The 13542-nt window shown below is 36.6% G+C and overlaps 1 long non-coding RNA gene and 1 other non-coding gene across 2 annotated transcripts; one reads left to right on the forward strand and one right to left on the reverse strand.

Moving 5' to 3' along the window:
• Positions 1 to 2577: 2577 nt before the first annotated feature.
• Positions 2578 to 4143, forward strand: LOC131179078 (uncharacterized). The gene is made up of 3 exons (XR_009148076.1): positions 2578 to 2737; positions 3178 to 3234; positions 3807 to 4143. It is a non-coding gene; the product is annotated as an uncharacterized LOC131179078 (long non-coding RNA).
• Positions 4144 to 7911: 3768 nt separating this feature from the next.
• LOC131179563 (small nucleolar RNA R71) lies at positions 7912 to 8018 on the reverse strand. The gene has a single exon (XR_009148454.1). It is a non-coding gene; the product is annotated as a small nucleolar RNA R71 (small nucleolar RNA).
• Between the last annotated feature and the right edge of the window lie 5524 nt (positions 8019 to 13542).

Genomic DNA, 13542 nt, shown 5'->3' on the forward strand with positions numbered 1-13542 from the left:
TTGAGCAAGGCTGGCTGGATTGGTATCTACCCATAAATTCTGGGCAGAATACCATTCTGCCAGATTTGGTAGTTCAAATTTGGCCAATAATTTCATTTGGTTAAGTCCAGAATTAGAGTTTGTGTGCAACATAAAAGTTATTCTAAATTGTCTAAGCTTTTTATTGATATAAATTTCAGGTCAACTGGACCTTTCTACACTGAGTTATGACCAAATGAATGAACACTGTTCATTTGGTCATTTTGCCCAGGCAAAATTGGTGCTACCCGGATTTGGTCAATTTTTTAGGACATCCTAAGTTTGTTTTCTGGACAGGGTTCCTCCATCAAAGTTATGCCATTATGTGTCTAATTTCATGTCCAATTGGCGTTGCACTAATTGAACCTACGCAACTCAAGTTAAAGCTGTCCAACCTTGCTAGACTCACACCCAGTAGGTCACTCAAGGCAGCACCTCTAACCTCAATTCCCATGACACAATTCCCTTCATTTCCTACTTAAACACAACCAAATGGTTACTAATTGACCATTAGGATTTCCTTTCACCAATACATGAGCAAAATCATAATTTGTTGCCTAAACCCTAGCCTTAAATTTTGCTAAGTTCCAATTTTTTACACCAAACTCATAAATTAATGTTGTAAGTGAGACATTCAAATCAAGGGCAGCCTATACACTCATCTAAATCAAAGAAAATCATCACAACCTTAAGATAACCATGGCTGCCGAAATTTGAGGGGAAGCGTACAAGGGCTTCTCATGCAATTTTCTTACAATTTCCTACTCAATTTATGTGCCTAACTATAAATTAAGAGAGAGAGAGAGAGAGAGAGAGAAGAATTGGTCACTAACCTTACTTGAGTCCCAACTTGAACTTGTAATTCTTCAATATTTTTCCTTCTAATGGCTATCCCAAGCTTGATCTAGTGGTAAGGGTTAATTTTAATGAAGGGAGGATGAGGTCTAATGGTGTAAAATTCAAGTTGGCAAGGTAGTGTGAAGGTTAACAATGGTGAACATGGGGGAAGAGGGCTGCCGGTTGGGTTTAGAGAGGAAGATGATAGAATTTCTTTGTTAATTTTCTACCCATTTAACTCTTTTAATGGGGTTTATAAATAGGTATCACAATGTGATTGGGTGGGAGTGCTTTAGTGACATAAGCATGATGTCAAAATTATAATTTTAATTCATTTTCTTTTCTTTTTTTTTCTACTCAATTACAATTTAATTTGTAGCAATATTTATTCATATTTTATATCATAATAATTATTTACTTAATTGTACAAGTCGGTCAAAAATTATCTCTGAAGACAAAATGACCAAAATACCCTTCGTCTTGCTTAACATACTAAAATTGTCTATACCAATCTAAAAATTTTTCTAAGCATTTTCTTGGCATTCTAATACCATCGAAACCTCAATGACTCTTCCCTGGAGTCTCAAAAATTATTTCACGAATTTTCTCCCGGGTTTAGGGCTTCTAGCTGCGAGGATCGTAACTTCTCACTGAGTTACCCATCGCTAGGGCACCGACTCATTTAATTTGGTTGTATTTTATTTCTAAAATTTTTCCTTAATTTTTCTTACACTTATTTGAGTTATTTATGACTCCTCACTCTAGTCTAAATATTTTTCTAGACGTTCAACCAGTTCGGACCGACACCGGTCACCTGAACAGTAGAATGTACGGAATTGCTACAATGAGGGTGTTACAACAATGGAAGAGTTGGATTCTTTGGCAAGACAGTTTAGTTTAGACAGTATTAAGCCAAATGCAGTCAAATTTCCAACTACGGGAACTTAATGTTGTTGTGAAATAGCTTCCACAAGTGCACGGATCGCAGTAGTATAGTTTTAAAAAAATATCATTCCCACATGGAATTATGCTTAAATTGGAAATAGAGGAATAATGTAACAACCCATAAAAAAAAAAAATGCAGAAACTTAAAAAAAAAAATGCAGCACTCCCCCACCCCATTTCTCTCTCCCCGACTCCACTCTCCCCCTCACTTTCTCCCTCCCTTTTTCGTCCCACGGCCAAAGATTAGTGCCGAGGTACCGGCCTCCTCGTGTTGGAGCAACCACCAGACGGCGGCAGCACCGAGCAGGAAGCAATAGAAAGAGAGAGAAGGAGAGAGGAAAGAGAGGAGAGAGGGAGAGCGCGCAGCAGGGGCCCGACTTCGCGGCGTCGCCCCGGCCAACTCCGGCGGCCATTTCCGGTGATTCCAAGTGTCACGGACTCCCAAGATGATGAACTTTCAGATGAGACTAGTGGCACCCCGTTTGGTGGCCGGAGGAAAGAGAACCGGCGAGGGAAAGTTGGAAGAAAATCATATGGGTTTCTCGGTTTTCGATCACTTTTCCGGCGATCCGACTGTCGGATCGAAAATCCAAGGCCACCGATGGACTCAGGATGACGAGATCTTCGAGATAGGACTGGTCCCGCTCCGATCGGACACCGTTTGAAAAAGGCGATAATCGGACGGTCCAGATCGGTTGGTGAGATTTTCGAACTTTTTCGATTCCCAAAATTTAAAAATAATTTTAGGATAATTATTAACAAAAATTTGGACTTTATTTAGGTGCGATCGGATCGAGGATGGCTCACTGGCGCTAGGACCGCATTTTCAGCCAGATCCGGCTGCCCGGCAGCCCGTCTCAGAACGTGGTCAATATTACAGTCAATCCTAGTATTTTCAGACGTTCTGGACGCGTTCCAGGTGTCAGAATTGGCACAGGTAAACCCGAACTCCAAGTCGCTCATTTTCGGCTAATATCGACTTAGAATAAAATTCATAAAATATTCGTGGATGATCGAAAAATTATAATTCCTTTTGCAATAGTCTTGTAATATTATTAAGGACCGCGGGGCAAAATTTTAGAACTTTTAGAGCTTAAGTGGATTTTTGAAAAATGTCAATTATAGGGACTAAAACGTAATTTTTGAGATTTTGAGTATTGTCTGATTTGGAGGGCCCAGGAGGGGCCATGTGATATTGATGAGATGTGGTTGTGGAAATTGAGAATTTAGAAGTGTTATTTGAGCCTTTTTGCAGGTTGGGTAGGTCCCAGGTATGGGAGAAACTCTGTCGGATTTTCGGCATGAATTAGGCTATCTATTACCTCTTTAGAGTTTTATCTTAACTTAGTACTAATAAATTTATAATTTAATTATTAGGTGATCGAGGTCAGCTATTTTTCTGCATCCAGCAGCCACAATAGTCATCGGTGTACTGTGAGTAAAATATTAATTTTAATTGTAATTTCACTATTATTATATGTTCAAGCATGCCCATGCATCACTTATATGTATGTATATATGTAGTTAAACTCTAGGCACGTTTTATGTTGCATTCATAACTGTTAAAGTGCCTTGGATGTTGTTGTGGTAATTTGGAGCAGTGTGCGTGCGTTGGCGTGCGTGTGATGTGGTGTGGACTATGGATAGGATGGGTAGACACGGCTTGAGATCTTCGCTGGGACCCGGTCCTTCGGGGTAGGCACGGCTTGAGTTCTTCGCTGGACCCCGATTTGGTTATTAAGTGGAAGTCCGAGCTGAGTTCTTTGCTGGCACAGTTGGAATTAAGAGAGCTGTATAGGGGATCAGCTCCCATATATATTATGATTGATATTACTGGGTGCGTGAGTGCTCCAAATTACCTTTTTGCTGTTATGATGTGAATCTATTGCTGATGCTGCATTTCACTCCACAGGGTGCATTAGTTTTAGATAGTTATAAAGATTATGGTTAAAATTGATATTTTACTCTCTGAGTCGAACGCTCACTCCTGTTCAATATTTTTTCAGGCCACAGGAGGAGTTATTTTACAGAGCAACCTATTTTCTTCCTCGCAGGTTTAACGTCGATTATTTAATTGTTTTACTATCTTTTCTAAATTTAAAATCTATAACTCCGCATGTGTTAGTAATAGAGTGGACCTTGTTAGAAAGTGTGTTAATTTAAATTTTTGAGAATTATAAATGAAGATTTGTATGGTATTTAAACAGTTTGTAAATGAGGTAACAGGGTTGAGCTGGGCTCCCCTGATTTTAGTTTTCTGAAAATTTCTGGGCTAAGTTGGCCCGAAATGAAACTATAACAGTTTAATTTAAATTATCTTATATGCATATTGGGTTTAAATTGTGGGCCTGGTTATGGATTTAAGAAATAGTTAGGCTTACTACGGGCCTCGGGGGCTTTAAGCTGGCCCAGGTCCTAGTGCCGGTCCGGCCCATAGGTTGGGTCGTGACAAATAAGCTAATTAGAATGCTAAAATTTAAAGATATTGATAATAAAATTTAAAATTAAAATTGGTATTTGAGGAATTTAAGCTAAATCAAACAATTAATTAAACTAATTAAACTAGATGACTAAAATTCAAATTGAAATTACTAATTATCAAATTGGGAGGAATTAAATCTAACTTCAATAAAAATTAAAGTGATTCTAGAGATAGGGTTTTCAATAATATTTGCATGTGGTTTATCCCCAATTTAGCCAAACACATGAAAATTGTAATTTTGAGGGAAATCAATTCTTAGTTCTTTGAAACCTTTCTCAAGCATTTCAAAGTTGATATTCATCAAATCAAACCATGTTTTCACGGTATTTCAAACCTGATAAAAATCCAATTAAAGCTTTAATTGATTTTAAAAGTCCCCTTAATCCTCTTAGCTTATCTCTAACACCAAGAAAACTAAGTTTATTGCAAGATTTTCTATCCCAAACATTCACTTTTCAGTCCATCTGTTAAGGATTAAAACTTAACTTAATGAGGGCCCTTTCATCAAGCAAGGCAACAAGCTCACAAGCAATAAATTAAAATGCAACAAATCTCATTTAAATGACTCAATCAGTTCAAAAACCACAATATAAAGCAATATTTACAGACCCATCTCTAGAATCTCAAGGATCAGTAAATCATGATTTCAAGACAAACCTAAGTATAAAAATGAAGAAGAAATGAAAATCTAAGCTAAGGGATAGAAAAACTCAGTAAAAATGGTGAAGAAACTACTGCTGGAACGTTGCAGATGGCATCCCTTTTTCTGCAGCAAGACTCAATCTCACATGCTCCTCTTTCCTCTTCTCTCTCTTGCAAAATGTAACACCCCCGTTTGTATGGCTTGGTATATTTTACTATTCTGGTGACTAGTATCGATCCGAATAATTAAGGGGATTAGAACCACATTTGAGACACCTAGATAAGCCCTGAATGCAAATAAATAGTGACTACCTGATAGGTAAGTATAAATAAGAAAAACAGAACGTAAGAAGTTAAATGAGCCGGGTGTCACAGCGATGGGTGACCTTCCCGAGAAGTGACTACGAGGTCATTCTTAATCCGTGATAAGTGCATAATTTATTAATTTTACTTCCATCACATTTAGTGTTTTTAGTGTGTTTTTATGTTTAATTCAGTTGGTTAAAATATATTTATCATCTAGGCATATTTTTAGAAAGTTATAGAATAATTGTGTTAAATGGAGAAATTTTTAGTATTTTACCTTTGCTGTATTTTTTAGGTATTTCTAAAGTTGTGGGTCTCCAATTTGAGTGCTGTTTAATCCATTGAAAAGCTAAGATAGAGCACTTCAAATGATAAAAGGGACCAAAACCCAAATCAATCTCCAAGGTTGACAAAATGAGTTATGGATCTATTGCAAAAGCCCAAACTCGATGTGTCACGACCAATTTCAGTATTTATTTTGTATCTAGAGTTTCAGAAGTCCAAATGAAGCAAGCCCAAGCCCAATTGAACCTTAAGAGCCACCTCTACAACTTCTATGAAGGGCTGGATGTGAGATGAAGCCATTTTAATTATAAAAAATGGCAATGAAATCGTCACTATGGGCTGGACTATCTGTCTGTACCAGTCTCGGTTTTTAGGCCATAACTTGGGCTGTAGACCTCAGATTTGGGCAAATGAGTACCCGTTGGAAAGCTAAGAAATAGGGCTACAACTTTCCTGAAGAGGATAGAGGCATATTAGGAAAGAAAGTCATTGAAAATCGGCCTTGATTCTAGAAATGTGAATGTAGGCTGAAAATCTGCCTTTTTGAATTTCAAAACTTTTCCTAGTTTGGTTCTTATCTTTGGGATTAGATTTTTTGCTATAAATACATCTTTGGGCAGCAGCTAAAAGCATCCCAATTCAGACCTTTGTTCTCCATTTGAAGGCTTTCATTCTCTATTCTCTTTTTATATTTCTTCTTTATTTTTTTTATTTTTCTGTAAGCCATGAACATGAGTGGCTAAGTTTTTAATTCAGTTCAAGGGATTCAAGTTCTTATGTGTGATTTATAAGATCAGGTTCTTAATTTAATTTATGTCTTTTTGAATATCTATTATTTTCTGATTTAATTATTTTTTATCAGTTAAATGATTTGCTAAAAAGGCCTATTAGTTAATTGTTTGATTTGATCAGTTGCTAGTTCATCTTCATAATCCATAATTATTGTGTAAGATTGAACATGAGTAGCAATTAGGTTTTATTGATTATGATCTAAGTTTCGATAATAACCTAAGGAAATAATAGGGTGGATTAAATGATTTATGCTTCATAAATTGTTGTTCAGCTTAACTACTTCCTTTTCTTAAAGCAGTTATTAATTTGATGATGATTGCTTAATACCAACTCAGTTAATAATTAGTGTCAATAAGAGTGCTGGGCTCGAATTGATGAGTATAGGGAAGTCAGGGGTTTACCTCGCTATTTGGTAAATCTACGTTAAGTATTCAATAAGATATAATTGTATTTCTTTTGTCTATGATCAAATCAATGCATTGGAATGCGAATTATCTTGCACTGAAGTTTGTTTAATTGGAGAGTTTCTTATTTTTAGATCTTAATTTTGGATTTTTGATTTCTTCTTTGGATTGTGAATTAACACCCCCCAACCTTTGTTTCTTTTTCCATTACATAAGTGTACGAAATTTAATAATTTAGTCTCTAGGGTTCGACCTAGATTTACCACTTACTGCAGAAAATATTTCATAATTGGTGATTTCAGTTAATTTAATTTCTAGTGGATTCGACAGCCATTAAGAATTTTGGCACCATTGCCAGGGACTGAAATTTATTGGAATTCATGTTTTTGGTGTTAGGATATTTTATTATTATTTTTGTTTTTGAAGTGTTGCTATTTTCAGGTTTTTAAAAAGAAAATTTTTTTTGATGGTGTTACTGTTCATTAAGAATTTTGATTGATTTTGGAGGGCAGCCCATACCTATTTTGAAGGAAATGACGCTCTGATCAAGACCAATCAATCCATTGGATTCCTTGGCCCCACCCTCTTGAGGCCAAATTCGATTGTTTTCTAGGGTTTTGAGGCATTTTTTTGTTTTTACTTTGATTTCTTTTTGTTTATGACAAGAATTTCTTAATCTAGTGAGTAGATCTTTGATCCAAAAGTAGAAAAAATAGCTAAACGGTTGAGAAAATTGGCTAAGCAAGCTAGGCAGATTTCGAGTATATCTGAAGGAGTCCAATCTCCAAAGGAGTTAAGTTCGGATTCAGATTCAAAATCAAATTCCGAAAACGAAACCATGGCTGCTAGAACCTTGAAAGAGTTGGCTGCTCCTGATCTAAACCAACAGCCTTATATATTCAATACCCTGCTTTAAATGTTGCTTTTGAGTTGAAATATGGACTAATCCATCTGTTGCCTAAATTTCATGGTCTTGCAGGTGAGGATCCACATAAGCATCTAAAAGAATTTCATATTGTGTGTTTTAGCATGAAACCTCATGGAGTTTTAGAGGATCAAATCAAGCTTCGAGCTTTCCCTTTCTCACTAGACGGCACAGCTAAGGATTGGTTGTATTACCTTCCTTCTGGATCTGTCAACTCTTGGAATGGAATGAAACAGATATTTCTGGAGAAGTATTTTCTTGCTTCCCATGCAGCCAACATAAGAAAAGAAATTTGTGGCATCCGGCAGCACAATGGAGAGAGTTTGTATGAGTATTGGGAGAGATTTAAGAAGCTGTGTGCAAGCTGTCCCCATCATCAAATAAGTGAGCAGCTATTGATTCAATATTTCTATGAGGGATTTCTATTAATGGATTGTAGTATGATAGATGCTGCTAGTGGAGGAGCGTTGGTTGACAAGACACCAGAAGAGGCAAAGAGGCTGAATTGCTAACATGACAGCAAATTATTAGCAGTTTGAAATGAGAATGGATCACACACCTATGAAGGTTAATGAGGTAAGTACATCTAACCTTGAGAAACAAATTTCTGATTTAACTTCTTTGGTGAGGCAGTTGGCTGTAGGGAACATGCAGACTATTAAGGTATGTGGAATTTGTTCGGGTTCAGGTCATGCTACTGACATGTGTCCTGCGTTACAAGAGGATAAATCAATGCAACATGCTAATGCAGTAGGACATTATGGACAGCCACAATGCAGGTATGATCCCTATTCTAGTACTTATAATCCAAGATGGCGAGATCATCCCAATTTGAGTTATGGGAATCAACCGGTGCAAAAACTATACCAGCAGCAAAGACCACAAGTGAATAAACCACAACCGCCTCCACCTCTGCCTCCCTCAAGTCAAGGTATGTCACTTGATGAAATTGTTAAGGCTTTGGTTAACAATACACAATAGTTTCAATAGGAGACCAGAAATAACATTCAAAACATAGAGAGGCAGATTGGTCAGTTAGCGTCATCTGTGAATAAGCTGGAAGCTCAAGGTTCTAGAAAGCTCCCTTCACAAACAGTCATGAACCCCAGAGAAAATGTAAGTGCGATACTATTGCGGAGTGGGAAAGAAGTTGATAATCAGACTCCACATGAGCCAATAAAAAAGAAGAAGCAAGGAGAAAAAGAGTCTGAAGTTCCTGAAATTGAGGTAAATACTGAACCTAAACTAAATAAGGTTAATAATTCTATTCTTCCTCCATTCCCCTGCAGGTTGGCCAAGACAAAGAAAGAAGAACAAGAGAAAGAAATTTTGGAGACTTTCAGGAAGGTGGAGGTGAATATACCTTTACTGGATGCGATCAAACAAGTTCCCAAGTATGCTAAATTCCTTAAGGAACTATGCACTACAAAGCGCTTGAGGAATAATGAGAAGATCAGTGTGGGGAAAAATATATCAGCATTAATTCAGCAAAAATTACCCCCTAAGTGTAAGGATCCAGGTTCGTTTTCTATTCCCTGTAGAATAGGTGATTCTAAATTTGAACGTGCAATGGCAGATTTAGGAGCATCTATTAATGTTATGTCAAATTTAGTTTTTCAAACTTTAAATTTGGGTCCTTTGAAAGAAACCAGTGTCATTATTCAATTAGCTGATCGTTCTAATGCTTACCCATTGGGAGTAGTTGAGGATGTGTTGGTGCATGTTGGAGAATTGATTTTTCCTACAGATTTTTACATTCTGGATATAGAGGATAGTGTTCCCACATCAAAGTCAGCTTTGATTTTGTTTGGAAGACCTTTCTTAAAAACTACCAAGACAAAAATTGATGTGGATGATGGTACCTTAACTATGGAGTTTGATGGAGAGACTGTTAAATTTAATATCTTTGATGCCATGAAGTATCCTGCTGATGATCATTCTGTTTTTTTCTATTGATGTTGTTGACACAATTGTGAAGGATGTCTTTGAGTTAAGCATGAAGGATGAGTTAGAAATGGTAATTAGTCAAGGAATTCAAGAAATCAGTACCAATCCACCATTAAGTGTAGAGGTTCAAGAGGCAGTAATGGCATTGCAGTCATTACCTCCTATTCAAAAAAGGTATGGAGTACTAAAGATCGACTTACTTGTATCTCACACAAAATTATTACCTTCCGTGGTGTAGGCACCAATTCTTGAACTCAAGCCTTTACCTGAGCATTTGAAGTATGTTTACTTAGGAGATAATGAGACACTTCCAGTTATCATCTCAAGTAATTTAACAAAGATTGAAGAAGACAGATTGACTAGGGTTCTGAGACTACACAAGGAAGTAATTGGATGGACAATAGCTGACATCAAAGGTATAAGTCCATCAGTGTGCATGCACAAGATTTTACTAGAGGATGAGGCTAAACCAAGTAGAGAAGCTCACAGGAGATTGAACCCACAGATGATGGAGGTTGTGAAGAAGGAGATTTTAAAGCTACTGGATGCAAGAGTTATTTACCCAATTTCAGACAACAAATGGGTAAGTCCAGTCCAAGTAGTGCCTAAAAAATCAGGAATCACTGTTGTAGCAAATCAAGATAATGAACTTGTTCCAACAAGGATTCAGAGTGGATGGCGAATGTGCATAGACTACCGCAAGCTGAATTTAGCAATAAGGAAGGACCACTTCCCTTTGCCATTCATTGATCAGATGCTTGTGCGGTTAGCAGGTAAGTCTTATTTATGCTTTCTCGATGGCTTTGCTGGATATAATCAAATTGTGATTGCACCGGAGGATCAAGAGAAGACTACCTTCACTTGCCCTTTTGGAACTTTTGCTTTTAGAAGGATGTCCTTCAGGCTTTGTAATGCACCTGCTACATTTCAGAGATGCATGATGAGCATATTTTCATATTACATTGATACTTGCATTGAGGTGTTCATGGATGATTTTACTGTGTATGGTGATTTATTTGATGCATGTTTCCATCATTTAACTTCTATTCTGGAGAGATGCATTGAGAAAAATCTTATTTTGAATTTTGAGAAGTGTCATTTTATGGTGGAACAAGGGATTGTTTTGGGTCATGTTGTATCTAATAGGGGTATTGAGGTGGATAAGTCTAAAATTGATTTAATTGTGAACTTACCCTACCCCATAACTGTGAGGGAAGTACGCTCTTTTCTTGGTCATGCAGGTTTCTTTCACAGGTTCATTAAGGATTTCTCTAAGATAGCATTGCCTTTGTCTAGACTCTTACAAAAAGATGTTTCTTTTGAGTTCAGTGAAGAGTGCAAGGAGGCTTTTGATAAATTAAAATCTGCATTGACATCACCCCCTATTATCCAGGCTCCTAATTGGACAATACCATTTGAAATTATGTGTGACGCGAATAATTATGCAGTGGGAGCAGTTTTAGGGCAGCGTGTTGGGAAGCTCTTTCATGTGATTTATTATGCATCCAAAACACTCAATTCAGCTCAGCGCAATTATTCTACAACCAAAAAAGAGTTTTTGGCTATAGTTTTTGCTTTAGATAAATTTCAGTCATATTTGCTTGGTTCTAAAATAATTATCTTCTCTGATCATGCAGCGTTGAAGTATCTCTTGGCAAAGAAGGAAGCAAAACCAAGGTTGATTAGATGGATCCTTCTGCTGCAAGAATTTGATCTTCAAATCAAGGATAAGAAAGGAGTTGAGAACCTGGTAGTAGATCATTTGAGCAGGTTAGTGAACAAGAAGATCCAGTTCCTTTGCAGGAACTTTTTCTTGATGAGCAGTTATTTAAATTGAAAGGTATGATCCCTTGGTATGCTGATTTAGTGAATTATTTGGTTACTAAGGTTGTGCCTTTTGATTTGAGTAGAGTTAAGAAAGAGAAATTGAAAAATGAGGGTAAGTATTATGTGTGGGATGACCCGTATTTGTGAAAATTTTGTTCAGATCAAATTATTAGGAGATGTGTTCCTGATAATGAGATTCAATCTATTCTTGCTTTTTGTCATCCCTATGCATGTGGAGGTCATTTTGGACCCAAGAGAACAAGTAGAAAAATATTAGATTGTGGTTTTTACTGGCCCACTATATTTCGTGATTCATATTTGATTTGTAAAAATTATGAACAATGTCAAAGAACAGGAAGTTTAACCCATAGGAATGAGATTATTCAGAATCCAATACTTGTTTGTGAGATTTTTGATGTGTGGGGTATTGATTTTATGGGTCCATTTCCTTCTTCTTTTAGCTTTGTTTATATATTACTTACTGTTGATTATGTTTCGAAATGGGTTGTAACACCCCTATTTATATAGCCTGGTATATTTCACTGTTCCGGTGACCGGTGTCGGTCCGGACAATTAATGGGATTAGGGCCACACTTAAGACAACTTGAGAAGCCATAAACACAAATAATTAGTAATGTTCAATTAGTTAAGTATAAATAAGAAAAGACAGAACATAAGAAGTTAAACGAGCTGAGAGTCACAGCGATGGGTGACCTCCTCGGGAACGACTGCGAAGTCATTTTAAACTCAAATTTCGAACCGTAAAAAGTGACGCTGCGGTCCTTAGGACCCTTATGAACACAGTGGAAAAGAGAAAATCACGAAAAAGAACTGTTAACCTAGTCAAATAATTAGGTCAGGGAGCCGGAAGAAATATTAGATTATTTGCAAACCGGGATGAACCGGCGAGGGGCGATTTGGTCAATTGACCCTGAGAGCTGACTCCTGACCTAACTGTCAAATAAAATTTGAGAAAAGAAAGTTTCGGAATCGAGAATTGAACTAAAGAACTAATAGAAAAATAAAAGAAAAAGAAAAAGAAATAAAACATGACTTATAACATCATCTAAATGACATCATACATGATGTCAAAAATATAATTTATTTTATTAAAGTTGACTAAGTCAAAATTTAAGATAATTAGTGTTAAAAACAAATAAAAAAGGAATTGTAAGGTTGTCTTCCTCACTTGGCCGAAATCCCCTCTCTCTTTCCTCTCACTTATTTCATCTTCCACCATGGATAAGTCTCACCAAGTTTTTGAAAACCCTAAATTAAACATGCTTTCCCTAAAATTCTCCATATAAACTTCATTCTTACATCTTGAAGAGTATAGAGAAAGCATAAGAAAGCAAGAAGAAGAAGAACAAAAAGTGAAGATCAAAGGTTTCACCTAAGGTTGATATTCTAACCTTCAAATTCTATTTTAAGTGCATGCTTGTGACTTAAATGAGCTTAGAATCCATTAAATGAAATGAAAATATGGGGGAAGAACCTATACTAAAATTTCGGCCAGCCATGGATGTAGGGAAGTTTGATGTATTTTGAATAAATTAAAGGTGTTAGTAAGTTTGTAGGAGTATGGTAGTAGGATAGGGATGCATAAATGTAGTTAAATACAATAATTTAGTAAATTAGGGTTGAATGCTAGGGTTTGTGAACCAAGTTTTGGAGAAATGCTTAAATGATGACTTTGGTCTATTATGAGATGAAAAATGGTCAATAGTGACCAAAAGAGATATGTAGGAATTGTTGGAATGAAAACCAAATTCGTAGGTCAATTGGTCATGCTGCTGGCAGCATGACCAAACCTACTTTGAAGGACCAAAACTCAAATTTTACAAGTCTAATTGATATGCCACCAATTGGGGATGAAAATAGACATAAAAGGGCACAAATTTCATTGAAGAACCATGCCCAAAAACTGACCAAAACTTAGTGAAACAATTGACCAAAGTGAAATGAGAGCAGGCTGCCACTGTACCAAACTGACCAAATGAATAGTAACTGTTCATTTAGTCATAACTCGAGTTAGACAGGTCAAATTGACCTGAAATTTGGCCAGGGCTTAGAGGAGATATAGATCTAAAACTTTTATGAAGAACATCACCCCAAATTATGCCATTAACCCA

This window comes from Hevea brasiliensis, chromosome 4 (assembly GCF_030052815.1).
Source record: "Hevea brasiliensis isolate MT/VB/25A 57/8 chromosome 4, ASM3005281v1, whole genome shotgun sequence".
NCBI lineage: Eukaryota > Viridiplantae > Streptophyta > Magnoliopsida > Malpighiales > Euphorbiaceae > Hevea > Hevea brasiliensis.